Genomic DNA, 26,766 nt, shown 5'->3' on the forward strand with positions numbered 1-26,766 from the left:
TGATCTTACTTGTCTAAATCTCTTTCTAAAGCCATTGCAGTTACTTGGAGCAATGTTGATGCTAAGCTGAGGCAATCTTGCATAGCTTGACACTGAGACGGTTTTGCTCTAAAGGCACAAGTTTGGTAACATACACGTTATTTATTCCTTATTAAAACTGGATAATTATTGTAAAGTATTGTAATTATTGTGTGCGTTGAATTGAAATATTTTGTAGCATGAATGATGGCAAAAAACTTGAATATGATAATTGTCAATTAATATGTAAATTACTCTGAGCAGAAAAATAGTTTATCATTTTTATAAAAATTTATTTTTTATGGACTGGCATAAACTCTTTGATGATCTAAAAGTTCATTTTTTTTTTTAACAGAATGGAAATTTTAAGAGAACATCTAGAAGTTCAAAATTTATGTTAGGAGAATAAGGAAAGAAAAGTTCTAGTTATTTATTTTGAACTTTTTAAAAAAGATTTACTCATTTATTTGAGAAAGAGCGCTCAAGCAGGGGGAGGGGCAGAGTTAGAAGAAGAGAGAGAATCTTGAGCAGACTCCTCACTGAGGGCAGGGACTGACAAGAGGCTTGATCTCAAGACCGTAAGATCATAACCTGAGCCAAAATCCGGAGTTGGATGCTTAACCGACTGAGCCACCCAGGTGCTCCTTGAACTTTCTGTTAGTAATTTGGTAATTGTTTTTTCATAATCACATTGGCTGTGTCAATATTATTCTCTTGAAGCTTCTGAAATGCAGTATTTTTTTTAATGAACAACCTCTAGAGAACTAAAAACAAAATAATAATGAAGGAGCAGAAGGCAAGCTGAGGGCAAAGCACAAGCTGACACCACACAGCCCCACCCCCCAGTGGGATATGTGTGACATTCCTCAGGTGCTCCTGGCTGCCCTGGAACAAAGGAAAGGGAAAAAACAAATGGTTAACTGATAGAGATCACAGTCCTGCAGGACATCTCCATCAGTTTGCAACTATCTTATTGATTTACAAGAAAAAAGCAATCTTATCAATAGCCAAACTTCCAGAAATCTATAGACTCAATCTTCTGGACCGCTAACATCACCCTCCCCTCCATAGGATAGAAAATCTTCTATAATCAGTCACCACTAGCACTTAGAATGCAGCTCTTTCTGCCCACCAGTCCTGTCCTTGCACTTTAATAAAACCACCTTTTTGCACCAAGACACCTCCAGAATTTTTTCTTGGCCATTGGCTTCAACCCCACCACTCTAAACCACATAAGTAATGTGACAAAGAATATACTCATTGACAAGGTCCTAGGAGTCTCTGAAAATGAATTCCACAGTATAAGAACGGAGGTCTGTGAGGAAAGTAGTTTTCAATTCTTTGAACATTTATTTTCAAAGAATATAATGAACCAATGAAGACTAATAGGTGCTCTGGCCTTAAAATGTAAAATAGTGTGAGTACCACACACATAACAGAGAAAAGCATATTCCCACTCTGAGCCTCATTAATGATGAGTATTTACTATATTTTATGTTTAGTGCTTTTCAGGCATTATCTCCTATAATTTTCCAGCTTTATGAAATATGTGATTTTGAACTTAGGGATGTTAATCAGCTCTTCCAAGGCCACAGAGCTGGATTTCATGTATAATATTGTGATAAGCTCTTTGTTTTGGGGATGATATCTGTGGTTATCACATCTCCAATAGAGTGTGTAGGGCATCTGAGGTAACTGCAGACCTTCTGCCACTAGCCCAGGTGCTCTGACGGAGCAACCTTAGGTTCTTGGGCAAATTCCGGCACATGGCCTTTAAGGGTGAAGAGATGGGTGCGACCCACAATTGAAGTTAAACATCTTTTCTAATGCAATTTTTCTGAACTCCTTATAAAGAAACAATGACCCCTTGCAGGGAGTGCAGTCCTTAGATTCTTGCAGCTTCGTGTAAAATTTAAGGCTATTTTGAAAGGCTCAAGAAAGAGGTCAAAGAGGGTTTTCTTCTATTTGTATCAGGGAGACAACCATACTTCTGCTCTTTTAACTTTCCTCCATTATAACAGTGGAAGGGATTGAATTTGCTATTCTTTCTAGCATAGCACTGACTTATGTTGGCAAAAGATTCCGAGGGTTGGCTTGGTAATCATGCTCAACAGACCAACTGAAAAGTTGGTATTTTAGCTCCAGGGGACTCCTGTGAGTGAGGCTGCATTTAAAAAATATACCAAAAAAGTGAAGTAGAAAACTAAAGATTTCATATATAGACAGAATGGAAATTATATTTGCTATGTCTTTAGTTGGTTTTATTGTACCCAATGCTGCAATTGCTAAACAAATAGGAAAATAAACATTACAAACTATGAACATGAAAAACAAATTAAGAGCTAAAGAAGGTCTAGGTATAGAGGCTGCTTTTAGACAACAGGCTGGAACAATGGAAACTTGATCAAGACAAAAGAGCCCACCTGGCTGGATACAGACAGGCCCACCTCAAAATGTCCAGAGGCCATAACTGACCAATGAGCTACTTACAACCAGCACAGTTACCAAAAAAAAGGAAAATCCCATATGTCCCTATATACCTCCTTATCTTCTTGCTTTTAATTTAGCCCCCACCCACTAGTCCATTGCAGACAGTCTCTGTTCTGCTATCCTGCCCCTCCCTGAGGTGTGTTCAATTAACTTCTGTGTCCTTTGTTCTGCCTTGGGTGAATCCTTTCCTGCCCACACCACCAGCTTCCACCTGACCATCATTCCACATTCGAGAGCCCCGAAAATTTATCCATAGTGTCTTTCCAAAACTTTGTTTTTATAATTTTGCTTCCTTAATATTGACTTTGTCCTTTCAAAATTCCACGTATTTCTGTAGCACATCTTTTTATGAGTAATAATCATTACTAACCATCTCTACGTAACCAGGGTACAGGATCACAAGAGCCACTGGCTAGGGGTGGGGGTGGGGGACCCAAACAGACTAGGTTTGGCCACTTGTCACTGACAAAATCTTTCTGGCTCAAGGCAGTCCTTATTGCTTATCAGAAGGAGGGGGTAGTAGCTTTGGTTCCCATCTGGGATGCTTTGCCCTCAGGGTTTTTGCCTGAGTTTAGAGATAACCTGGAAAGAATTACTTAATCAATTAGAAAGAACAAAAAAAAAAAAAAAAAAAAGAAAAGAAAAAGAAAAAAAATCAATTAGAAAGTACTGACTGAGGTCAAAATGGAGGTAGTTGGTGTCCTCTTTCAGATCCCCACTATCAAAACACCATTCCATTTCTATGGAAGGAAAAGGGACAATGGTCGTTTCTTCTGTAACTACTTCCTGATGACCAGGGGTGACATAGGGAATGGAAGACTTTGACAGGGTAGGAGAACTTCATTTATTTAATCTCTCTTGAAACCAAGTGAGGGCGTCTCCATGCTTGTGCAAATAGCACAGGCTCCTGTTTGACAAACAGAAGTCAAACAATAACCAAAAAGAAAAAGAACAAGAAATAAATGATGCTTAGCATGGCGTGTTTCCATTTGGAAGGAATCAGATTCAACCAACTGCTAAAAGGACCTAGAGCCAGGACATCTATAGCAGTGATATATTTAAATCTTTCATGGCTTCAGTTATGCTTTTTTTGGAATATATATAATGCAACACTGTTTTAATGAGAGCACAGATTCCTCTTTGGGCTGCAGGCAAGATACTGAGGACCATTTGGTTTTGAAGGACCACTTTTCGAATCTGTGGGTGACTGCATGCCAGGTTTCTTTAAAGATGGCCATGGTATGCTGGGCTAAAGCCTCTACTCTTAATTCTGTATCATCAGAGGTGCCTCCTGAGACAAATACAGCTGAGGGATAAAACCATCAAGAAGCCCTCTTCGCCTGATGTCTATCTATAATAATATCCTAATTATGAGGAATCATTGTTAGGTGGGAGATGGCTTGTCCCAGGAGATAAGGGCTTCCCCAAATGTATCATCCAATCCAGTCATTAAGGAAAGTGGGATCATCCACTATTTCCACAAGTCCATAGCTGACTCCAGTGGGGGTATGCTCCAGCTGTTAAGAGCAATTTCTCCATGCCAGCCACATAGAATCAGTCAAGGTGAGAGGTGAGTTACTAATTATTGGTGAGTCCATTCTATTGTCCAGCTGTTCAAACAATCATATACCCATGGGGTACTTTTATTACCCCACAGGGCAATAGGCATGAAGATTGTCTATACATGAGCTATGGTGGCAATTTCTCTGAAATCCACCTCAAATTGTTTAGTTTCAGTTTGCAGGGCTTCATGAAACAGAGCAGTTTTAGTTCTCAATGATTTAAAGTAAAGAAAATGAAAGAAAATTAGAAGTCTTAGGAGAGTCATAGCCAGATAGAAAAAAAGAGGGGAATTTAGGGCCTAGCCCAGTTTCACAGACATACAGAAACATTCAAAGACAATTGATCAGAACTAGAATCTAACATTCATAAAGATGTATTACTGAAAAAGAATTTTTCTCTCTAAATTCACTCTCATTTCCATCAAAGATAGCCAAATTGAGACGAATTGTAAAATGAATCTTGTTTTAACAAACTTGGCCTTAATTATTTAGATAAGCACAGCAAGAAGGGTTGACTATATAAATTCTTTTAAATCTGCTTTGCTAGAACTTTTTATAAGGAATTTCACATTGAACTGTTAATAGCCTTTGCAAGCCAGAAGCCAAGTCAAATACTTGCCATCAGATTTGCCTGTAATACAATAGATTTGGGTGAATTCCTCTTCTTGAGGTCCCCCCAAATATCCTGAGGTTTCCTGTACCTGCCAGGAAGGAATATGCACCTGGTGAGGCTGCTGGGAACTCTGTAAGCAAGGTATCAGGCCAACAGTTTCTGGGGGCTCTATTGACTCCATAAAGTCCACCTTTAGTTCCTTAAAGCTATCTGGCCATATATGAGTCTATGCATGCCTCTCTCAAATATGACATTCTAGTTAAAGCCTTGGTAAAATAACCAAAGTTTCTGATGGTGTACTGTTACAAGGAGAACAGGTTCCCGTTGAACCTAGGCAAATCACTTTAATTGCCGTGAAAGAAAAAATACTCACTGAAAGTTTCTGAATTCTGGAGGGTTCAGGTAGGGAGAAAAGCTAAACGCCTCAATTTGTTCACAAAGAATATTTTATCATATTTTTGTAAGTCATGGATATCTTAAGAGAGAGCCTCCTTAAATCTGGAAGAGGAAACATTAGACAACTAGCAATGTTTTAAACAAGAGTCAGAAAAACTATAATCACATTCCTTAATTCATTTAGTCCCATGTTAGTAATTCTTGTTCTGTTGGATGTAGCTTTTCCTTTAGTTCTGGAAATTCCCGCCCAGTTTAGTTTTATGATCTTAAAGATATCCATCTGAAACCTGTACTCAACAAAAGTCCTTTCCATGAATTTCCTTGAAGAAGAAACACATTTTCAAGAGCATCAGAATAATGACAAAAGACTAAAAAACGGACATGGTTAAAGACCTGATGAGAGTTCATTACAATGCAGTTGAAATGAAAATCGGGTTGTAAGAAAATCGAGTTGTATCTGTGATACACAACATTTCAACGATTAGGATGTCAAGAGGTGACCTTATATCAGGATACATTAAAACTTTAGGAATTTCATATATTTTCTAGAACACTTATAGTATTTGCCCATATAGTAAAACCCAACATTTATCATTTGTTTGATAATATTTCTCATGTAACTTAACATACCAAAGCCTAATTAGCCAAAATGACTTCAATTATAATTCGAAGCTTGGGAAGTTTGTTAATAGCACAGACCTAAATAAGATTACAGATCATTACACAACTTAATATTTAATTATATATTTACCCAAGGTGGCAATAAGAGATTCTACAGAAGGTTATACAGTTGTTAGCAAAACTTAGCTCCTTTAATATGGAGAAGTTTTAATTTTCTTAAGTAATCAAAGACCTCTAAAGACAAAACATAGAAACAAACTTTGGCTTTCTGGGTTGATAAAAGAAAGAAAAAACTTTGTTTATAATTAAACATATAATTAAACTTTGTTTATAAAAACAGACCAACAATCTGAGAAAACTTTGTCTCTCTAACGGAGAGGAAAGTCAAATCACAATCTTACACTAGTGTAATTTTATTTTATTTTATTTTTTAAGATTTTATTTATTTATTCATGAGAGACACAGAGGCAGAGACACAGGCAGAGGGAGAAGCAGGCTCCATGCAGGGAGCCTCACGTGGGACTTGATCCTGGGTCCCCAGGGTCATGCCCTGGGCTGAAGGTGGTGCCAAACCGCTGAGCCACCTGGGCTGCCTATACACTAGTGTAATTTTAAAACTCATTCATTCCAATCTTAGTTGTGACCATGCATAAACTTCTTTTCCAAAGACTTTCTTTTACAAACTTTCTACATCTTTCTTTTTCATTCAGATTTTTCCTAATTTTTTTTCTTTCTAAATAACCAGTCTCATTTTAGGACAAAATTACTTTCTAAAAAAAGAAAAAAAATGAAAATAAAAAAACAAAACAAAATTACTTTATTTTCCCCTCAACAAAAATGTATTCCCATTCCTGTATTCCCATTCCTCATACCTTTTTAAATCAAAACACATCTTACTTTCTTTGCATACACAGTTGCTTTCCTTATTATTTTCCAGCAGTCTTAATTACAGTGATCAGAATTTTACTTTTAGAAACATTAGTCTCCAGGGAAAACTAAGTAGTAACCAATTGTAAACTGTTTGTTACCTCAGGATTCTTTAAATCGAAAATTTATGAATATATTTCATAATCTCTAGAAGCATGCTTTTTTTAGTACAACTTTAAATAAAGCACCAAGTATGTTTACTAATAGACACAAGCATCCTTGTTTCTCCACAATAAGAAGCCAAAGCAGATAAACCTACATTCAATAATGAACACTTTAGTGTTCTATCTTATTTGGAAAAGACTTAGATATCCAGTGAATTCAACCCAATTTATCATTTAGCTTATCAAAACTTCAAGATTACTAAAGGTTTTGAAAGGTATAAACCATTTTATTTACTTAAACTACTGTCCCTTAACAATTGCCCATGAAAACTTTATGAAACAAACAAAATTGATGATCATTTTAAGTCATCTTTTTGCTGACAAACTGCAACAGAGATAACATGAACTTATGTGATTTTTAGTAATCCATGGTAGAACAAAAGTTTTATATTTAATGCTGAGAACTCTAAAGAAATGTTTATTTTAATTGAACCAACAACCTTGAATTAGCTTTAATATTGAATATGTTGTGCCTGTATCCATAAAAAGTCAATCTGTTTGTTCCCCGCTGTCAATTTTACCTGCTGCTCCTGTGGGGAAATCTGAAGTGAGCTGTTAAAGGCCAGGGGAACCCTTGGGTCCCTGTTTGCTGGTTTGGGAGGTGCTTCAGTTTGAACCTCATGAGGAGGTGGCCCAACAGCTTCAGGTGCTATTTGCTCCTTGCTAGTGAGGGTAGGAGGAGCAGAAGCTGTTGGTATGGAGGTGCTGAGGGTGGTATAGGGGCCAGCTGTGGGAGCAGCCCAAGAGGTGATACAGGAACCGGAATGAGGTCAGGAGGCAGAGGCACAAAGGTGCCACCAGCGAGGCTGAAGAAAGATTCAAAGTTTGGACTAACATTTCTTTTTCTCCACCTCTTATCTCTCCTTCCTGTGAAATAGGCCTTTTCTGTTGCTTTTCAGCCCTCTTCACTATTTACTCAGAATATGTCCTAACGGACTTTCTTTTAAAACAGAGGGAGTATTCCCCTTCTTTCTAGGCAAAAGTTCAGGAAAAACACAGAAGAAATAAAACTATAATTAAATGAAGCCCAGAGTACCTCAGTCAGTCTTTGTTAATCCCCCAAAGTCTGGGGACTCACTGATTGAACCAAATAGCTTCCTAGTTTCTGGTTCTTCCCCGTAAGTCAGAGCTTCACCAATGGAACCAAATGGCTTCCCAGATGAGCTGAGAGAGCCAAACAAAAAAAAACCCTATTGGAGTTTTTTTTTTTTTTTTTTTTTTTTTGTGTGTGTGTGTGTGTGTGTGTGTTTTTCCTATTTGGAGACAACCAAATGGGAGGAAGGAATCCAAGAGAGCCATTCAGTAGTCATTGGTAATCTTTCCTCTGAGCTTGATATATACGTAGACCAGGTGGTGTTCCAATAAAAGTCATTTTCTTCTCAATCATAGGTCTATAACTTGGTTATAGGTTAAAAGTTGATCAGTTGGACAATATTCTTCCTAGGAGGCTTTGGAAGGGAATAGGGTTAGCATTCTCTATCATGTACACACATACAGACACACACACACTCCAACAGTGATCTCCCCAAATGTGTACCTGGCTTCCCATTTTATCTTATACCCATTTCTCTTCACAAATTATAGCAGTCCCTGCCACAGCTCAAGCTATGCAAGCCTGAACCAATGGGTTATGGAAACCTGACAAATGGTTGAAAATTACCCAATAGCAAGGAGCCAAGGAAGGACAGGATGGTGTGCACTTACCAGGGAACTTACCAGTCGGTGATGAATTTCTAGGGCCTGTTACTTCTTTTTTTTTTTTTTTTAAGGTTTTATTTATTTATTCATGAGAGACAGAGAGAGAGGAGAGACACGCAGAGACACAGGCAGAGAGAGAAGCAGGCCCCATGCAGAGAGCCCGATGTGGGACTTGATGCCTGGTCTCCAGGATCAGGCCCTGGGCTGGAGGTGGCGCTAAACCGCTGAGCCACCAGGGCTACCCGGGCCTGTTACTTCTAATTCATTTCTCTATTTCACAAATGCAGTTAAGGCAGTTGATGCGAGTCCATGGTGAAAGAGAAAGAACACTGTTGAAGTGAAACAGGTTTCAGCAGCTGCAGAGGACTTCTGTCCTGTCCTCCCCACCCAGGGTGGACTAGCCACAAGTAGTTCACACTGACCTGTCACAGCTACTAGCTCAGAAAATGAATGAGTGAGCCCTGGTGCAATGCCCTGGTCAATTGCTCCATCCTGGGGACTCCAGACTGGTGGAGGGAAAGCACTAGAGAAATCAGAAGCACTGTTCCTGGCTGGCTCACCAAAATTGCAGCCATGCGCAGGGCTGTAAGAACACCTGGCTTCTGGGATTCCAAGCATACTGGATTCGGCCCCTCACTGCCAACCAAATCCAGAAGCAGAGCAGTGGTGGTACAACAAGAAAGGCATTTGTTTCAATGAGTCCAACACCAGGAAGACAGTGGACTAACATCTCAAAGACTCTCCAAAGTGCTGAAAATACTTCTAGGTTTATACAAGGAAAATGTGAGACAAAGTTGGGTGGGAACAAGTAGGTGGGCAGTAAGGGTCAGGTTGATTTTTGTCTTGGTCAGGTGGGGTCTTGATGGCTCAGGGTAGTCCTTATTTCTTGGGGACTACCCCTGCAGGGTCCTTTGCCGGAGTTAAGAGATTAGCTGGAAAGAAGAACTTATTCAATTAACAAGTACAAACTAAGATAAAAATGGAGGTGGTTGAAGTCCTCTTTTAATTGCAATGGACTTCTCTGGACTAGAGAACAAGAAAAGGAATTTCTTTCTTTTTTTTTTTTTTTTTTTAAGATTTTATTTATTTATTGGAGAGAGAGAGAGCATGAACAGTTGGGACGGGCAGAGGGAGAGGGAAAAGCAAGCTTCCTGCTGAGCACAGAGCCTGGCAGATCCCAGGCTTGATCTCAGGACCCTGAGATTGCAACCTGAGCTGAAATCAAGAGTCAAACGCATAATCAACTGAGCCACCCAGGCACCCCAGAGAAGGAATTTCATTCGCACAGGATGAGAAACCAACAGGGAATATGTGTGAGTCTAATCGTGTTCTAATTGCATTAAAAAAATTAGAACAATTTGTTGACTGATAAATCTAGTGTCTTCTACTAAATCTCCACACCCCTATCTCCTTGGAGAGAGCAAAGAAGCAATGATACAATGTCCTGAAATACTACAAAATCACAACTCAGTCAATCCAAATTTCTAGTCATATGAGGAAACTCAAGTGGATAAAGTATCGAGCATAGCTCAATAACTTGATTTTTAACAAGACTTTATTCCTTTTGTTTGAGTTATTTCTTTTTATTTTTTACTAACATTTTCTATTAACATATAATATATAACATACATACAGAAAAGTGCAAAAATCCCAACTGTAAAAATTGTTGCATTAACACGAAATGAACCCCCCTGTGCAACCAGGACAAAATAGGATAAAAACAAACATTCAGGTTCCAACTGATATCCTGGGATACTTTACCTGCTTTTTATTGTGCCTGACTTCAGTGGTATCCCTTGGCCACATAAAGCTACTAGAATATTTTCTCAGTTTCTTCTTTATGAGGCTGCTGTTTAGGAGTTGCCACAGGCCTACAGGAAAGGTGGTCCTGAACGTTGGCTCACCTCACCACGTATTCCTTTGCAGTATGTTGGTTCCTCAATTCTGCTGCCCTGTTAGCTCTCTGATACCTTCAAACAAATATTTTGAATGGATTATCTGGTTTGAAGTTGTTTTCCTTGGGAGGATTGGTTTGCACAAAGCTATTCCAGGGAAATGGAAAAATGTCAGTTATTTCCTTCACCTGCTTAATGCTTCAGATTGAATGTGGCATCCTCGATTTTTTGTAGTATCAGAAACATCTGGGGAAGAAAACTTGAAATGAAGGAATATTTCTTGAATCCTTATCATGTACTCAAAATATCATGGCTATTTCTTTATTAAATAAAGAAATATTTATTTCTTCACTTTATTATCTGCTTTGCAAAACTATAAATAACTGAATTGTACCTCTGTGTATGCACAAAATTTTTGCCTACAGAGCAGACCCAAGAATCCTTGGTTTATTTCCATGATGAATAAAAGAGGATGTTTAAATGTTAGGAAACATAAAGATCCTTGGTTCTTATTAGAATCCACCCCTTTAGGCAAGAAAGTGGTTTTGTGCTATCTGAGAAATTTTAGTGCACACGATTTTTCCAAAAGTCACAATAACCATTTTGTGAAGCATCAGGGATAGCTGCTTTGCTCTATTTTTGTATTGTGATATTAAATCTGAATACCAAACAAAAATGATTTACTTTACCTCCAGTTTGTTAAGGAGAATTACCTTTACATTATAAAATAAGATGGGCTTTTATATATATGATTCCTTCTTTACACTTTTTTTTGGTATATTTTTTTTATTGGAGTTCGATTTGCCAACATATAGTATAACATCCAGTGCTCATTCCGTCAAGTGTCCCCCTCAGTGCCTGTCACCCAGTAACCCCATCTCCCACCCACTTCCCCTTCCACTACCCCTTGTTTCCCAGAGTTAGCAGTCTCTCATGTTCTGTCACCCTCTCATGGCAGATTTTTAAAGATGTTACTCTTAGGTAAATGGACAAACTTGCGGGGGCTGGAACTGTAAAGATTTGTCTGAGATACTTAGGGAAATGGTTAACATCAGGGAGGAGGAAGAGGAGGTGGAGGAGGAGGAGGAGGAGGAGGAGGAGGAGGAATGTCTGGGGTTGTAGCAGGGTGGAAGTAGTCAAAGTAGACTTTAGCAAGCTGAAAAGTCTCTTCTCTGTGAAAGGACACAGGAATTCTGTGATTCCTACTCCCACCCCCACCCTTGCTGGGTCCTAAATGCAGACCACTGAAGCCATCAACCCCTCACAAGGACCTAGACCAGAGTAGCTGAATTCTTTGGTCTCTGTTCCTGGGAGTGCTTGAGTGTGACCTTTGTAACAGAAAGTCTAGAAAAATGTGGAACAGTAATTACAGGGAAATATTGATTAAATATCATTTGTGTGCCCTCAGCTTGGCCTAAAGCTATGCTCATCTCAGGATGCTGGCTTATCTGGAGGATATGGCTTATGATCTTCAAAAAGATTGATTTTTGTATGTTACACCATCCTTGTATCCCAGGGATAAATCCTACTTCATCATGGTGAATGATCCTTTCAATGTGCTGCTGAATTTGATTTGCTAATATTTTACTGAGACCTTTTGCATCTATCAGGGATATTGACATATTTGTTTCCCCCCTCAGGAAAGATTGGGAAATCTCCTGAACAAGAGTTTATCTTAGAGGAAGCTGTTGGGCCCACATCCTTGTCAGAGAATAAGCCTTAGTCGGAAGGAGGAGGTATGTCACTTAGAACGTCCTCCTGCACAAACTGGTCTGCCAGCCACACTCATCATAAGCTGTTTGCCCCACACTTTGTTTCCACCCTCATTGTTGATGCTCTGAGACCTCACGATGCCTCTTTCCTGCCACTGCTTTTATGCTCACCTTAGAATAACAGTGTCAAAGCTATGGTCATTATTATCTGGTGTTCTCAAAGTTATCAGCCGTCAGTGTACATGAGATTTTTGTTCCACTTTCCCTAGAGGGTTTTGCACTTTATACATTAAGAACCTAACATAGTCTAAATTCTGAATCTCATGTCGTCCTTCCATATACCCCAACAGCAACTCCTTCTCTCTATTTCTCCTTTTGCACTCTGGGTCTTTTCCTAAAACCCTCATCTGCTTTTACCCAAAAGTAATGTCCTTATGCAAACCAATTTATGCAAATTTTCTTGTTTTAAATAGCTGACTACCTCTCTGGTTTGCTTTAGGTAAGTAAAGATAATCTTGAAGGCCCGCAGTGAACACAGCCCCATGTCACTAGCAGGTATTACTGTCCAATTTCAAACTGGGTACTGGTAACACAAGCCTTTGTTAGAAAAGTAGTCTCTACTTTTTTAACTATATTCCTATTAAACTCATTATAATAACATGTTATAAATGCATCTATTGCCCCTAAACCTATAGGATCTGTATTAAAATACTATGGCTATTACTAGTTCTGCTTCATCTTGAAAGAGCTCAATGTACTCGTCCAGGATAAAGGTTAACATTTTTCCATGGCTAAATTCTGCACAAACTACATAAAATTAGAATGGTGTTTGATACTTGGTTTAGCTTAGTGATAACAGAATAACATTGGTCTTTTATTTTATGATGAAACAGGATTAAATTCTCTTACCTAAAATGGTTTCTGAGACAAAAAAAAAAAAAAAAGGAAGCATTTTCATCAGAAATAAACAGAAACAGTTGGATTAAAGACTAAAATAGTTGTTTAATGAAAAATAGCATAGTACAGTAGCAAACAAAAACCCAATGAGCCTGGACACAGGAAGGCTGCACATACATCCCAGATGCTCTAATAAGTAGTTTAGGGACATTAATTAACACTCTGAGTCTTAGATTCCTCAGATATTAAGTGGGGATAAACATCTAAAGTCACTTTGTGAGTATCACGTTGAGGTGATGCTTATAATATCTCCGACTTAGTAAGGCAAATGAAGGGCAGTTATGTTACTTCAATCTTGGAATTTTGAATTGAATTTGCATGACAAGTGTTTAAAAGCATCTGGCACTACTACAGTTCTCTTTGTTGTTCTTGCAAAGTTTACATTTTAGCAAACTTCTAAAAGAACACATTTTTTCTGGAATCATTCTTAAAAGCTGCTTTAAAATTTTCTGGTTTTTAGTTAGTTTGTTTTGTTTATGGTATCATAAGATACAAAAGACTTGGTCCAGGTGAAAAGCCAATAAGCTGCTATCACTTCAGTTTTGCCAGGTGACAGAGAGAGAAATGTCTAAGATACTGTAAAATAGAGAAATGATCATTTTCCTATTATTAGTATTATTTGCATAGAAATATTATTGAGAGTCTCTGAAATTGAAAGTCTGGGCAATTGGCTAAATGAGCAGATGCTGAAAATATTTGGATGTTGGATAAACAGTGCTGGATATAATAGCAAACAATACCACCAAAAATGATCATGGACAAGCTTGAGAAGAAGAAAAAGAAATCCTTGGATCTCATAAGCAGAGAAGGAACCTAAATAAACTCAGGATGGGTTCTGGGAGAAAATTTCCATAGGAAAACTTCCTCATCTCAGGACAAACCAGATTACTGAAGAATAACAGAAGCACACTGAAAATCATGAACTCATAATGAAACATTATTAACCAGACAGGGAAACAAAGCACCATGAGAAAAAAATCAGAAAGTAGACAAACATTTCCTCTCAAAAAAGCCCTTTAAGAACTGTAGATAATAGAAAGAGGCTATAAATTAAGTATATTGGGATGGAAAAAAGATGAAAGAATAGAAACTGTAATGAAAGAAAAGAGCATCAGAAAAAAATGTTTACGCAGTAGTTTTGTATACTTCATTCTTTAAAACTTTCTCCCCTATTTCGAGTCCCTTTGCATCAACAGATGTTTTTGCTACTTTGAAGACACCTTTATTAGTTTACTAGAGATGCTGTAGCAAAGTGCTTCAGATTGAGTGGCTTAAACAATAGAAATGTATTGTCTCACGGTTCTGGAAGCTGGAAGTCTGAGATCTAGGTTGGTCACTCCAGGCCTATGAGGGCAAGTCTGCTTCCCTAGATCTTTCTTAGCTTCCAGGGGTTTTCTGACCAGCTTTGGTGTTCTTTGGCTTCTGCTGCATCACCCCAATTTCTACTTTTATCTTCACATGATGTTGAGGACATCCTAACATCTCCCTCCCTACTCCAGTATGACTTCATTTTAACCAATTACTCCTGGTCTGTATATGTTAAATCTAGAGAAAGAAATATTCTACAGGTTGGAGAAGGTCCCATCTGATGGTCTCTCTTTTCTGTGTGAAGTACAAGACCAGACCATCCATGGAAAATTGTAAGTGGTAATGAAAGAGAGAATCTGAAAAAGGTGGGGTGCCTGGGTGACTCAGTTGGCTAAGCATCTGCCTTCGGCTCAGGTCATGATTTCAGAGTCTTGGGATCAAGTCCTGCATCAGGTTCCCTGGTCAGTCGGGAGTCTGCTTCTCCTTCTCTGTCTACCCCTCCCCCAACCCACCACTCATGCTTTCTCTCTTTCTCTCACATAAATAAATAAAAATATTTTTTTAAAAAAAAGAGAATTTGAGAAGGGTAAAGCATGGGAACTGTTACCCCAAAGAATACAAACATCAGCTGAATGGAGAGAGTTCTGAGTCCAATTAAACCGACAGTCCAATTGAAGCCATTATTTTGTATCTGAGGCCAATAAAAACAGTGTTATCTTACTTCTATTCTATTCTATTCTATTCTATTCTATTCTATTCTATTCTATTCTATTCTATTCTATTCTATTCTATGCCATGCCATGCCATGCCATGCCATGCCATGCCATTCCATTCCATTCCTATCTTGTGTATTGGATTTTACTTTATCTTACTTGATTTAATTGGTCGAGGCAAAGCTGGGGATCTTTGAGCACAAACTAAGACATATGAGATTGCACTTCCAGGACTGGCTTTGCTGCTTGGGAGCACAGAGAGAAGAAGCTGAAGAAGCAAGTAGGGTGGTTAGAGCTCCCGACGAGGCAGGCAGGATGGGCTAAAGGTGGAAAACAAATCTCTCCATGGTGGAAGAGCAGCTATGGCGGCAGGATGGGGATGAGAGAAATGGAGAGATGGGAGGCACTGTAAGAAAATGAGATTTTTTAATCTGAGAAGTTGGAGGGGGAACAGTTCCAAATAGTTGACCTGTGGTCTGGGGTGCAGAATATGGAGTGCTTCTAGGCAGCCAAGGGGGTGGGCTAAGCAAGGGCATGAAGGCTTCACTTGAGGGTTGCCTTAACAGGAGGTGAAGGTGTTCACAAAGGCCAACTCTATTTTCCAGTCTTATAGTCCCCAGCTGTGCTCCTGTAATAGCTATGATTTCAAAATAGGTGGCTTTTCTTACTTAGCTTTCTCTCCTCACCATCTTCTATCTCTCTAAGGTCATGTAACAAGTCACTTTCCCAATCAGGAGCAGCACAGGGACATAAATCAGTGTAATTCATGTATGTTTCCTTCTTTCTCAAAGACTTGTCTAAATGAAACATTACAATATATTTTAGTTACACAAATTACATGTGGGCTTTTAAGAACTTAGTACGTGTACTTTTTAACCTTCAAAGAACTTTATAGATATTAAGGTCATTAATCTTTTTAACACTTTCAGAGGTAGCATAATTCAGTCTTTGAGTTGAACTCATTCAAAAGATTAATACAGAGGGTGATGAAGTATTTGGCCACCTGATACAATTCTCAGATACTATATCTGGTCTCGATGAAAGTATTGCTTTGGTCACTTCTGACAGTTTTATCTTTGTTCCTCTGTTCATCAAGTGGGAAGCTGTCATCAGCAAGGACCCACTTAAGGCTTCACAAAAATCAAAATTATAGATTAAAGCTAATAATCAGATTAGAATTCCAAAGGGTAAGAGTAATTTGTGATAATTTCCTCTGAAACCCATAAGCCAACTAAAGTAATTCTGGGCTTTCTGAGCTCTCTTCTCCTGCTTCTTGTTTATTTTCACTGTTTATATCTCTTTTTTTTTTGTAGTTCTCTCTTTCTACATATTTCTCTGTATGTAGGGGATCTTTATTCACCTCTGGAAATCTTCCTGGGTGCTACTCTCTTAATGGATCTGGCTCCTCCTTCTTAGTCTTCTAGCTCTCTTCCATTTCTTTCTCCCACTCTACCAACTATTCTTCAACATGTATGCCTCCTGAGCTTGTCTTTTGGCCACGTGGAAACAATCTATTTCCTGGCTCAGACCCTGGGATATCATCTTTTCTATCCTCACTTTCACGTTTCATTACTATCATCACAACAAAGGCTACAGTTATTAATTAACATGTATTGAGCACATACCATGTGCCAGGTGAGTAGATTACTTCTCATTGTGAAGATGCCATCAAAAAGGCAACAACACAAAGAGACAGTGATTTGTACTTGCTCTGAGTCTCCAAGTAGGGAAAAAACTAAAATAGGTTGTCAATTGTGGTTTGGAATAAAATGCCTCGTCATCAGCCTTTGCTCTGTTACTGATAAAGTGAAACATCAGGTAAGAAGCAGAGGACAAAAATGATGACATTGATTGAACCAATAGCAGTGAAACTATGCAGTGGGTATCAACCCAGCATTGCTCTCAAACAATAGAAAAGACTGAGATGAATTTTCTTTGTACTGTAGTCAATCACTTGGGTGGCCGAGACACACGTAGAATTCAATTTCTGATTGCTGCATGAAAATGTCCAGGAAGAAGCTATATCTGTAGAAGACATTTTTCTCACCTGTTCAAGGTTGCAGAAGTAGTTCTGGGGCTTGTGAAGCATGCAAAAGTGTGAATGGCATACATTAGAGGATAATAGAAGGAAGTTTGCTGTCTATTTTGCAGGAGCTATTTCCTAAGGAAGAATCAAAACCCCAGAGCTGAGAGGGGAATTAGTATCTAAAAATTCTCAGTGAAACAAGTGTTTGCAAATTGTAAGTGACATAGGTGCCTAATGATTACACAGCTGGGAAATATAGAATTGCCTCCATTCTTTGCTGAGGTGGAAGAAATATTAGCTGCTGGAATGGATTTGTAGGTGGGAGCGAAGGAGTTCTTGAACACTTGGAGGACTGTGGTTCATTGTTACATGGCTACGTGCTGGCTGCAGCGAGATCATGACTCCTTACCTACCCTGGTTGGGGAAACAGTGCAAGTGGGGAGGACATACCTCTTCAGTTTTCCATAATTCATTGTAAGTCTTAATTGGGGCTTCTGTACCTTCAGAAAGGCAGGAAACCTTAACCCTAGTCTTTTGAAGGGTTCTTCTCTCTTCATGAAACTTGTGTCATAGTTGTAAGAACTTACTTCGTACTAGGAATTCGTGGCATGGTATCTGGTCATTGAGGCACGTCATTGAGCCACTAATGCACACAGGTGAACACTAAGACAGCCATTCTGGCTTTCAGCCCTTGAGGCCCTCAAGGTCCTCTGGCTCCTTGGTACATCCCTTGCCTTGTGTCCATTTCCAAGATGCACTCAGAACCATTTCCCCTCTATGATGTTTCCACTGCCTTGTCTGCACTGCCCACCAAGCGAGCAGCAGGCCCCACCTTCTCACTTCCTGCAGCCCTGGAGAATCCCTCTGGTGGGGCTATTTGTTCTCAACCCCTTGCTTCTTAAAAATATTTTGTTAACACCATGTAACCGTCCTCCTCTGGAGCTTGTGTGTTTGGAATCCAAAGGCTGGAGAAACTCAGAGTAAATTCTGCTTTTTTGTTGTTAGATTTCACCTCCCAGTCAAGAAATGCATGACTGTGTCATTTCTCTCAAGGGAGAGAAAGAAACATAGGTATCAAAAATCAAAAACATTATCTGGTCGCAGTTGTGTATATAAGTTTCCAGAATTTAAAAAGCTCTGGCCAGTTGCCTGGAGCTGTGGTCACCTGTCAAGGACAGATATGTGCCATACCAGTGACAGAGGACACAGTGCTGTTCTTCAGAATTTCAATGGATGAGACCAGAATGGCCAACCGCAGCCCACCATTTCACTCATTAGCCTAATTCTTGGTTTTGCTACTCCTGCGACTTAATGCTAGTGAGGCAGGCATTTAGATATACACACCTTTTTTGGAATTCTTGGCACATAGAGGTGCTTCAGAAGTCTTCCTGGATGTGTGCTGTGACTTCTTTTCTTTCATTTTTATTTTTATGAGCTTTAGTTTTTAAAGAATTTATTAAATTTTTAAATTAAGATTAAGATTTATTTTTATTTTATTTTGTTTTATTTTATTTTATTTTGCCACTGGGTTCCTACTTGGAGCAGAAGCAAACAGAACAGAGGAAAACCTTCAGTGGTGCCTTGAGAACAGAATTCCAGCTTATAGGCACTGAAAGGATGGCGTGCTCGGTACAGTTTTTTGGTGTGTGTGTTACTTTTTCCTAAAGATGTCAGAAACTATGGAATTGGGTCACACACAGAAAGCTCGAGCAAGAATTATGGAGTCAGGCTGCTTGTCCTAGTGTAGGATCAAAGCCAGGAGCTCTTTATGTGTAGATAGTTGGGCTCCTGAAAACTGGATTCTTCCACTTTCCTGCTCTTCTATGTCTTGCCTCTGTTTGGGATGACTACTGTGGTCAAGAAGAACAAGACAGTAATGGAATTCTCCTAGTTCTGTGTATGTATAAACCCTATTCAAAATATATTATAATTGAAACTAACTTTCTATAATCACAAGAGCCCATTTATAATGGAAAATGGCATAAAAGCTTGGCAGCAACAAGCCAGGGGGAGAGCAGTTATTTAAAATGATTCATTAGCAACAAGAAAACACTGTAGGGCATGAGATATTATCTACCATAGGGAAAAATATGGCTTGGAGACTAGTGCTTTTGAACTCCTTTGGTCATCACTATTTAGAAACAAATGGTATGGTCAAAAGGTGTTTTTTTGGTTGCATTGTATAACTTCTTTCAGAGGCCCTGAGAGAGATACACAAATTTTATTCTCCACTCTGAGAGGGAGAGCTCTCCGTGTGGGTGGCCAGGGAAGGTTATTTAACGGTATATATTCCCAGAGTACCTGCCATGGTAATTCACTAATAACTGGCTGAAATAATTATGATAGAGTTTCAGTGAACATTATGCTGTGTTAACCACAGAATATTGTAATTGCTGTGAGAATGACCATGAAATGAGCCATACAATTTCAAAACATACTTAGCTATTTTCAGAAAGGGTGCAAATGGGAGTTATTATGCCTCAAAGATTCAAGGAAAGCTGATTAACAGAACTATGAATGGAGAGAGGATTAATGACCGCATTTTTTATGCTTTATGGTCATATGAAGTTTCCTTTCTGATTTTATATTAACATTCCATGAGAGTCCATACATCATTGGATATTTTGGAAAAGACACTGAGGGTAATTTATTGACATTTCGAAGTTAGGTGTAATGAGGAGAGACTTCCCTCTCTCTGAATTTCTAAACTGAAGATTCCAGAAAGCTCATCAAGCCCCCTCCCTTAACCCTTCCCCTGTCAAAGTCCAGACTGAGAGCAGGCATAGATTGTCCCATTTTAGGACATGTGGTATGATGACCAGTGAATGGCAAGCTATGCAAGAAACTGAATTACTATTTCTGTTTCTCTTTCAATGAATGCTCCCTAGATCTGTCTATCCTCCTGTTTATCTATGCCTGGATTTTCCTCCAAGAGAGTTACCACATCAGAACAGGAACCAGCATGCTATAGCATGTGTATAGGAGAGAGCACCAGAACCATTTATCTTTGTTCTGAAGGCTGACCACCATCTTGTGGCTTCCTCCCCTCTACCCCCCTGGGGCTTCAGAAACCTCAACTTGACCCAGGTCTGCTTCTTTTAGATGCTTAGAGGATCATCAATGGAGAAGCTTGACTCCCAGCTCCATAGTTATGAATTTCAAGATGGCTCTTGGTAACATCTTTCCTGTACAGTGACCAGAATGTTGAAAAGTTTCCTAAATCTTTATATCCACTCAGTTCCTCTGAACTGGCAAGGGGAAAGTCTTGAACAGCAGCAGAGAAATATGATACCATCCCCCTTGCCATAATTATGTCATGTTTATGTAGCCTTTCTCAATTTTCCTTGAAAGAAGGCACATGGGAAAATTTTGATCTAATTTCTTCCTAGAATTCTCATCCTAGAGACTTGTTTTATACCATAAGAATAACAAAATTGATCACAGCAAATTATGAAAATCTGACCACATAAGTTACTTTGCAGTATTCTTTTAGTTTTTTTTTTCTGTGTGTATGTGTGGTGTTGTTTTTTCCCTCTACATGGACTTTTGCCTCTTCTGGTTCCGGATGTCATAGAAAAAATTAGAATCTAATTACAAAATTAGAATCTTGTAAAAATGTTATTATGTAGTTACTGTGCAAGAATACCTCTGAGGGACATGGAGTGGCAAATGCTTTGAGATTAGCACTCTCAGGGTGACAGTTGTTTACTGATTCCTGTGAGGAATTGGTGAATAATCATTGTACATATCATTGAGGTTTTTTTCTAAACTAAAGAGGTCTTATTTACTCCAGTTAAGATTATTAAAACTGATGATATGGGTCATTGGGAAGTGGATGTGGTTGGCCAAAGGGATGAGTGAGAAATGGTGTTATTATAAATAAGCCATCGGTTAGCAGTATTTTGATTCATTAAATCTTATATTAGAAGGGTTGGTAGTATTAAGTGTCTTTAATTTTAAAATTAATCTTAGGATATTGGGATTTGAAGAATTTTAAAGGTCACATAATTAAATTATTAGAGATTTGAACATTTTCTATAGTACTCTGATCAGGCATATAAATTATCTAATCTATGTTGAACACTTTCTCTGATAGGAAATATATCACTTTCTTTACAGGGTCTTGTTTAATTCTTTTTTTTTTTTTTAATTTTATTTATTATTTATGATAGTCACACGGAGAGAGAGAGAGAGAGAGAGAGACAGAGAGAGAGAGAGGCAGAGACACAGGCAGAGGGAGAAGCAGGCTCCATGCACTGGGAGCCCGACGTGGGATTCGATCCCGGGTCTCCAGGATCGCGCCCTGGGCCAAAGGCAGGCGCCAAACTGCTGCGCCACCCAGGGATCCCGTCTTGTTTAATTCTAAGCATTAAAAGTTGTTGTTCATAATAGCCAAAATTTGGTTCTCTAATATATATGGATCCTAGTTCCATTTCTTGGGCCTTTGCAGAACAAATTTAGCAACTGTCTTACAATTATTTCCAGATTTTTTCTATATACTCACAGATTTTTTCACTTCCATACAAAACATCCATCTGAAAGGGTTGTGTGGATTTGGGGATTCTAGTTTCTTTCTAGTTTGCATCTCTGGATGTGGTCTGCCCATAAAAACAAAGTGGCATTCCTACTGCCTATATCCTAGGTCTTGAATTTCATTATTGCAGCCTAAGATCACTGAGGGCTTTAGATAAGGAATCATTGATGGGTGTTATGTAGAGTAATGCTATGGAGTTACTTTTATTTAAAAAAAAAATCAGGAACATCTGCGTGGCTCAGTGGTTGAGCATCTGCCTTTGGCTCAGGTGGTGGTCCCAGGGTCCCAGGATTGAGTCCCACATCTGGCTCTCTGTGGGAAGCTTGCTTCTCCCTCTTCTTGTCTCTGCCTCTCTCTGTGTGTCTCTCATAAGTAAATAAATGAAATCTCTAAAAAAAATTTAAATTAAAAAAATCAATCTGGTAGCCTGTCGGGCTAGATTGCAGGGCATGAACAGTCAGAAGGTTATAGTAGTAGGAGGGCTTTTATCAGAGGAACAGCAGTGAGGATGAGGAGGGGACTAGATTCTAGAAGTGATAGAGTATTGAACATGAGTGAAGGAGGAAGAAGAGTCAGGATGATGCTGAGATTTCTAGCTTAGATATCTGGTGGTCAATGAGGATACTGCAAACTAAGAAAGAAAATCCTGGAGAAAAAGCAGGTTTAAAGGAAAAGATAACATCCTAACTGTGATTTCATTTAGCTCATATTCTTCCATATGTCCAAATAATATAATTTTAAAAAGCCCGTGTAAACACTTATTATTTGTAGATACACTATGTAGCCACATTCCTTTGATTACCAGCCTGGAGACCCTATTGGAAAAAGGAAGCAAGTTTTATTTGATATGATTAGAAATTGACTGGGCTTTGCATCCCTCTTCTGTACCTTCTTTGATCAATATTAATAAACTGTTATTAAGCACTTGCAATTGGAAGTATTTCATACTCTTATTGTCTAGTCAACTCGGTTGGACTATAGTCTGAGGATTTTACAAATGTGTGTATCTGAGTCACAAGAAGAGTCAAAGCTCACTAATTGCTTTGCTCCTAACACTTCAGCCAATCACAGCTATCTAAGGTCTTTATTAGCAAAATAAAAGAAGTCTGAAATTTTAATCAAAATTTTAGGAGACATGAAACTGTTTATATGACATCCAATTCTGATTCCAATTTAGGGCACTGTGTTTGGAATAATAACTCCTTGTACAGGGGCATTGTGACAAACTGTAAGGAAATGACATAGGAAACACTCTTTTTTTAAGGTAAAATCATAATATAGTCTTGTACTCTGCTTGTTTTGTAGACAGCTGTTCATACTACTTATATTCTTTTCCAAGTCACTTATTTATCTTTGAGGCTGTTTCTATTTATGCCAACAGTTTGATTGGTTTGTGGAAGAATGTATGGGGTAGAGGAACTCTAATTAGATGACTTAAATTCATGAGAAGCTTGAAGCTGTTCTCAGTAGTTTGACTAATTGAACCCTACCCACGTTTCAAGGTCATGTGTCCATAAGCATGGCATGTTACTTAAAAGTGTAGAACATGACCAGTGGCAACTGCATTCACACCAGGAGCATGTCCCTTCTGAAAGAAGCAACTGCTGGTCCTTGTTGTCATGAGGGGTTGTGAGGTCATTATTTATAGATCTTTTGATATTTCAATAGAGGATAAAACATTTTATGTGAGGTCTATTACAAGATGTTATTAATAATTCACAGTAAACATATGCTGTGCAAGCCAAGCAAAACTTGCCCTCAGATCAGAAATGCCCCACTGGTTTGTAGCATCAATATTAGAGCATCTCTTAATATGGCAGCTGAAGAACAAGCATTTACATGAAAGGTTTAAAGGAAAAATAGTAGAATATGGCCCCTTACTGCTTAACTCATTTTATTAATTTTACCTCAAACTGGGACTGATATTTAACTGGCCTGCACTGTTGCATTATGTCAGCCAGTATTTATTCTGATTGGCTGGTACATGTGATATAAGTGGTTCAATAATTTGAATATAATCCCTTCCCAAAATTAATAAGCCAACCCTTACCACTAGTTTGGTTTAGGTATGATTTTGCTTGAATACTGGAAGTCCTTTCAAAACCTTTTCATTCCAGGCATTCTAGGATTTCTTAGCTCCTTGTAGGGCTACTTTAGAGATAAAAGTTACATGAACTTAAATATAACTTATCAGACCATAAGCCCACTCATTCAATTTCAGAGTATTATTTGGTAATTCCTACCTGGTAGCCCCCTTTAGTTACAAGCCCAGCATGGGATGATTTAAAACATTTGGTGAAGACATTGTTTTCCTTCATCTGTATTCTTCAAAGATAATCAAGAAATATTGGCTTTCCTTCTGTTTAGATTTAATCTTGTTTTTGGTCAATTAATTAGACCAAATTAATAGGAATATAATTCCTATTATATTCAGCTTAATAGGAATATAATTGGTTCAACTGTCAGTTATACTAGATATAAAAAACAAATATGACATCATATTTGACAAAGTATTATATACTGTGTATAACATGCCTTTTTTTCCCCCAAAAGTTTTTATTCTCAATAACAACAGAATCTCAATATTAAAATTACTTAGGAATTATTTAGGATAGAAGTAATCTGGATGTATGTAAAATATCCAGTCAAATGAGGAAGCAGTAGAAGGAGCACTGGATAGGCAGTCAGAAGATGTGTGCCTGGTCCTTTTGTGAGCCAATGTGGTTTTTTGCTTTTTATTATTGAGTATCATATTATTAAGTATTTTGTAATATTTTGAGCTAGAAATTTAACTACTTCCATGGTAAGATTTGTATACTTATATTTGTTTCATGCTTGCTTTTCCAAATAAGAGAAAATGTACAGTCTCTGTAGGTTGTAGTGTTTGAAACTTATTAACTCTGTTGCCTCTAGCTGTAGAGATCAAAAACGAGTTTTTCAAGCCAAGTTCAAAAGAGCAGTTTCTGTCTTTCTGATCTGTAGCATTGTCAGTAATTGTAAACCAGGTGCTATTCCTAGGAAATTGAGGTATTTGATTATTAAAACATTTTACGGTGTGGAGGGCCAACAGCAAGACTTGGATCCATTTAATGCATGCAGAATAACTTCTCAAGTCAGGAGTGATAAACTTTTCAGACTCTATCCTCAGCCTCTGAAGATACACTTCTGACAAGTGCATTATCCTAGAGTTCTCTTTCAACAACTCCCTACCCCTGAACCTGGAGGAATGTCTTGACGCTTGATCTCCTTAGGTTGTATTCCCTGGGCACCTTGCCCTTGACACTGTTGGTTTGTTAACTGTTAGACATTGATTTGTATTGATTTGAAAGGACAAAGAATCAGCAATGAAAGTTCCAACTACTAATACAATAAGTAATCTGCCAACACATCTTTGGTTTGGTTGCAAAAGATTGCAAATGCAGTGTGATAGAAGGTATGAGATTGCTGATTCCTACCTGAGTCTGACTCTAGGTTGTGTTAACCTTAAAAATAAAACTGACAGTTATTTTATCAGCATAATGGGTTTGTTTGGGAATAGCAGAGAATTGCAGTCTGGGATGAGCAAGCTATGATAAGGCCATAGGCAAAGGAAAGGGATAGTCTTTTATAGAGGAAGAGGGGAAGTTGGGAGGGGCTATTATAAACACAAAGTCCTTTTGTGTTGAGTACACTGGGAGTTCAAAGTGTAGTGGCTTCTTAATGGACTGAGTTGTGACAATCTCACACTGGCTGGCCTGTTGCCAGGGAAAGAGGAAAACCTTTATTTCCTGTTTCTGGGATATTAAAGCCGTATGCTGGTGCAAGGTCCAACTCTTCCTGTTGGGTCTGATATTGATGAGGGCCTCCTCCTCTGGCCTCCTGACTCCATTTTAAATGAGGTTTTCTTTTATTAATTCTCATGGTCATGACTTGGGATATTTGCAAATTTTAGAGAAAAACTTAGAGCTAAAGACTGAGAGAAAGAGGAGGAAGAGAAAGCACAATACTGATTCAGGGTTATTAGTCTCCTATAGTCAGATTACAGTTATGCCTCTCTACACTTAACCATTGCTACTCTGAGTGTATTTTCTACTGAGGAACAACACCCTAAATTTTCCTGAAAGTTCTTTTTTTTTTTTTTTAAGATTTTTTTATTTATTTACTCATGAGATACACACAGAGAGAGAAGCAGAAACACAGGCAGAGGGAGAAGCAGGCTCCTTGCGGGGAGTTTGATGCAGGACTTGATCCCAGGATCCTGGGATCACGACCTAAGCCAAAGGCAGACACTCAACCATGGAGCCACTCAGATGCCCCTGAAAGTTCTTTTGACCAGCTGAGAGCACCTACTGGCCCTTGACTTCATTCTTTAAAAGGCATTAACAAAAATAAATAAATAAATAAATAAATAAAGGCATTAACAAGGGGCTCCTGGGTGGCTTAGAGGTTGAGCGTCTGCCTTTGGCTCAGGGTGTAATCCTGGAGTCCCAGGATCGAGTCCTACATCCTGCTCCCCAAAGGGAGCCTGTTTCTCCCTCGGCCTGTATCTCCATCTCTCTCTCTCTCTCTGTCTCTCATGATTTATGACATCCCCGGTCTCCAGGATCACACCCTGGGCTGAAGGCGGCACTAAACCGCACTAAACCGCTGAGCCACCCAGGCTGCCCTAAATAAATAAAATCTTAAAAAAAAAAAAAAAAGGTATTAACAAAAGGTATAATTGCCACACCCTTGATTTTTTCTTTATCTTGAGGGGCCATGCCTTCATTTGAGGATCTTTCTCTGGCTTTAGAAAGTAGGGATAAGAAACAGTTCTGGTTTCTATCTGAGAAGTTTTGGCCTTTCAGGATTCCCACAAAATTTTCTCTGTAAATTGTGTGTATGTTCTTTTCTAACTCCTTCTTCTTGTATACCTTATATGTAACTAATAAGAGTCAGCTGAGATTTTCAACATTATGCCTGGAAGTGAAGTCTAAAAATTCATAAGGTACATTTCATACCTTCAAGTTACCTCCCATAATGGTTTCACCAAATGTTTCATGACTATACAACAAGAACTACCATATTTCTAGTCTGTTCTAGCAATTTCCTTCCAGTTTTCCAGCCTGTCCAAAACCAATTCCACATGTTTGATTTATGCTATGGTAGCACAC

General features: G+C 38.6%; 1 long non-coding RNA gene across 4 annotated transcripts in view; it reads left to right on the forward strand.

The window, feature by feature from the left end:
- The window catches only part of LOC119877042, a 136,591-nt gene that overhangs the window by 54,172 nt on the left and 55,653 nt on the right, over window positions 1-26,766 (forward strand). For 2 of the 4 annotated variants that reach the window (XR_005370740.1, XR_005370739.1), the window contains exon 4: window positions 12,025-12,120. This is a non-coding gene — a long non-coding RNA (uncharacterized LOC119877042). Of the gene's footprint in view, window positions 1-12,024; window positions 12,121-14,602; window positions 14,694-26,766 lie in introns of all 4 variants that reach the window. The other 2 variants (XR_005370742.1, XR_005370741.1) reach the window with 2 other exon arrangements.

Source organism: Canis lupus, chromosome 15 (assembly GCF_011100685.1).
Source record: "Canis lupus familiaris isolate Mischka breed German Shepherd chromosome 15, alternate assembly UU_Cfam_GSD_1.0, whole genome shotgun sequence".
Classification (NCBI taxonomy): Eukaryota; Metazoa; Chordata; class Mammalia; order Carnivora; family Canidae; genus Canis; species Canis lupus.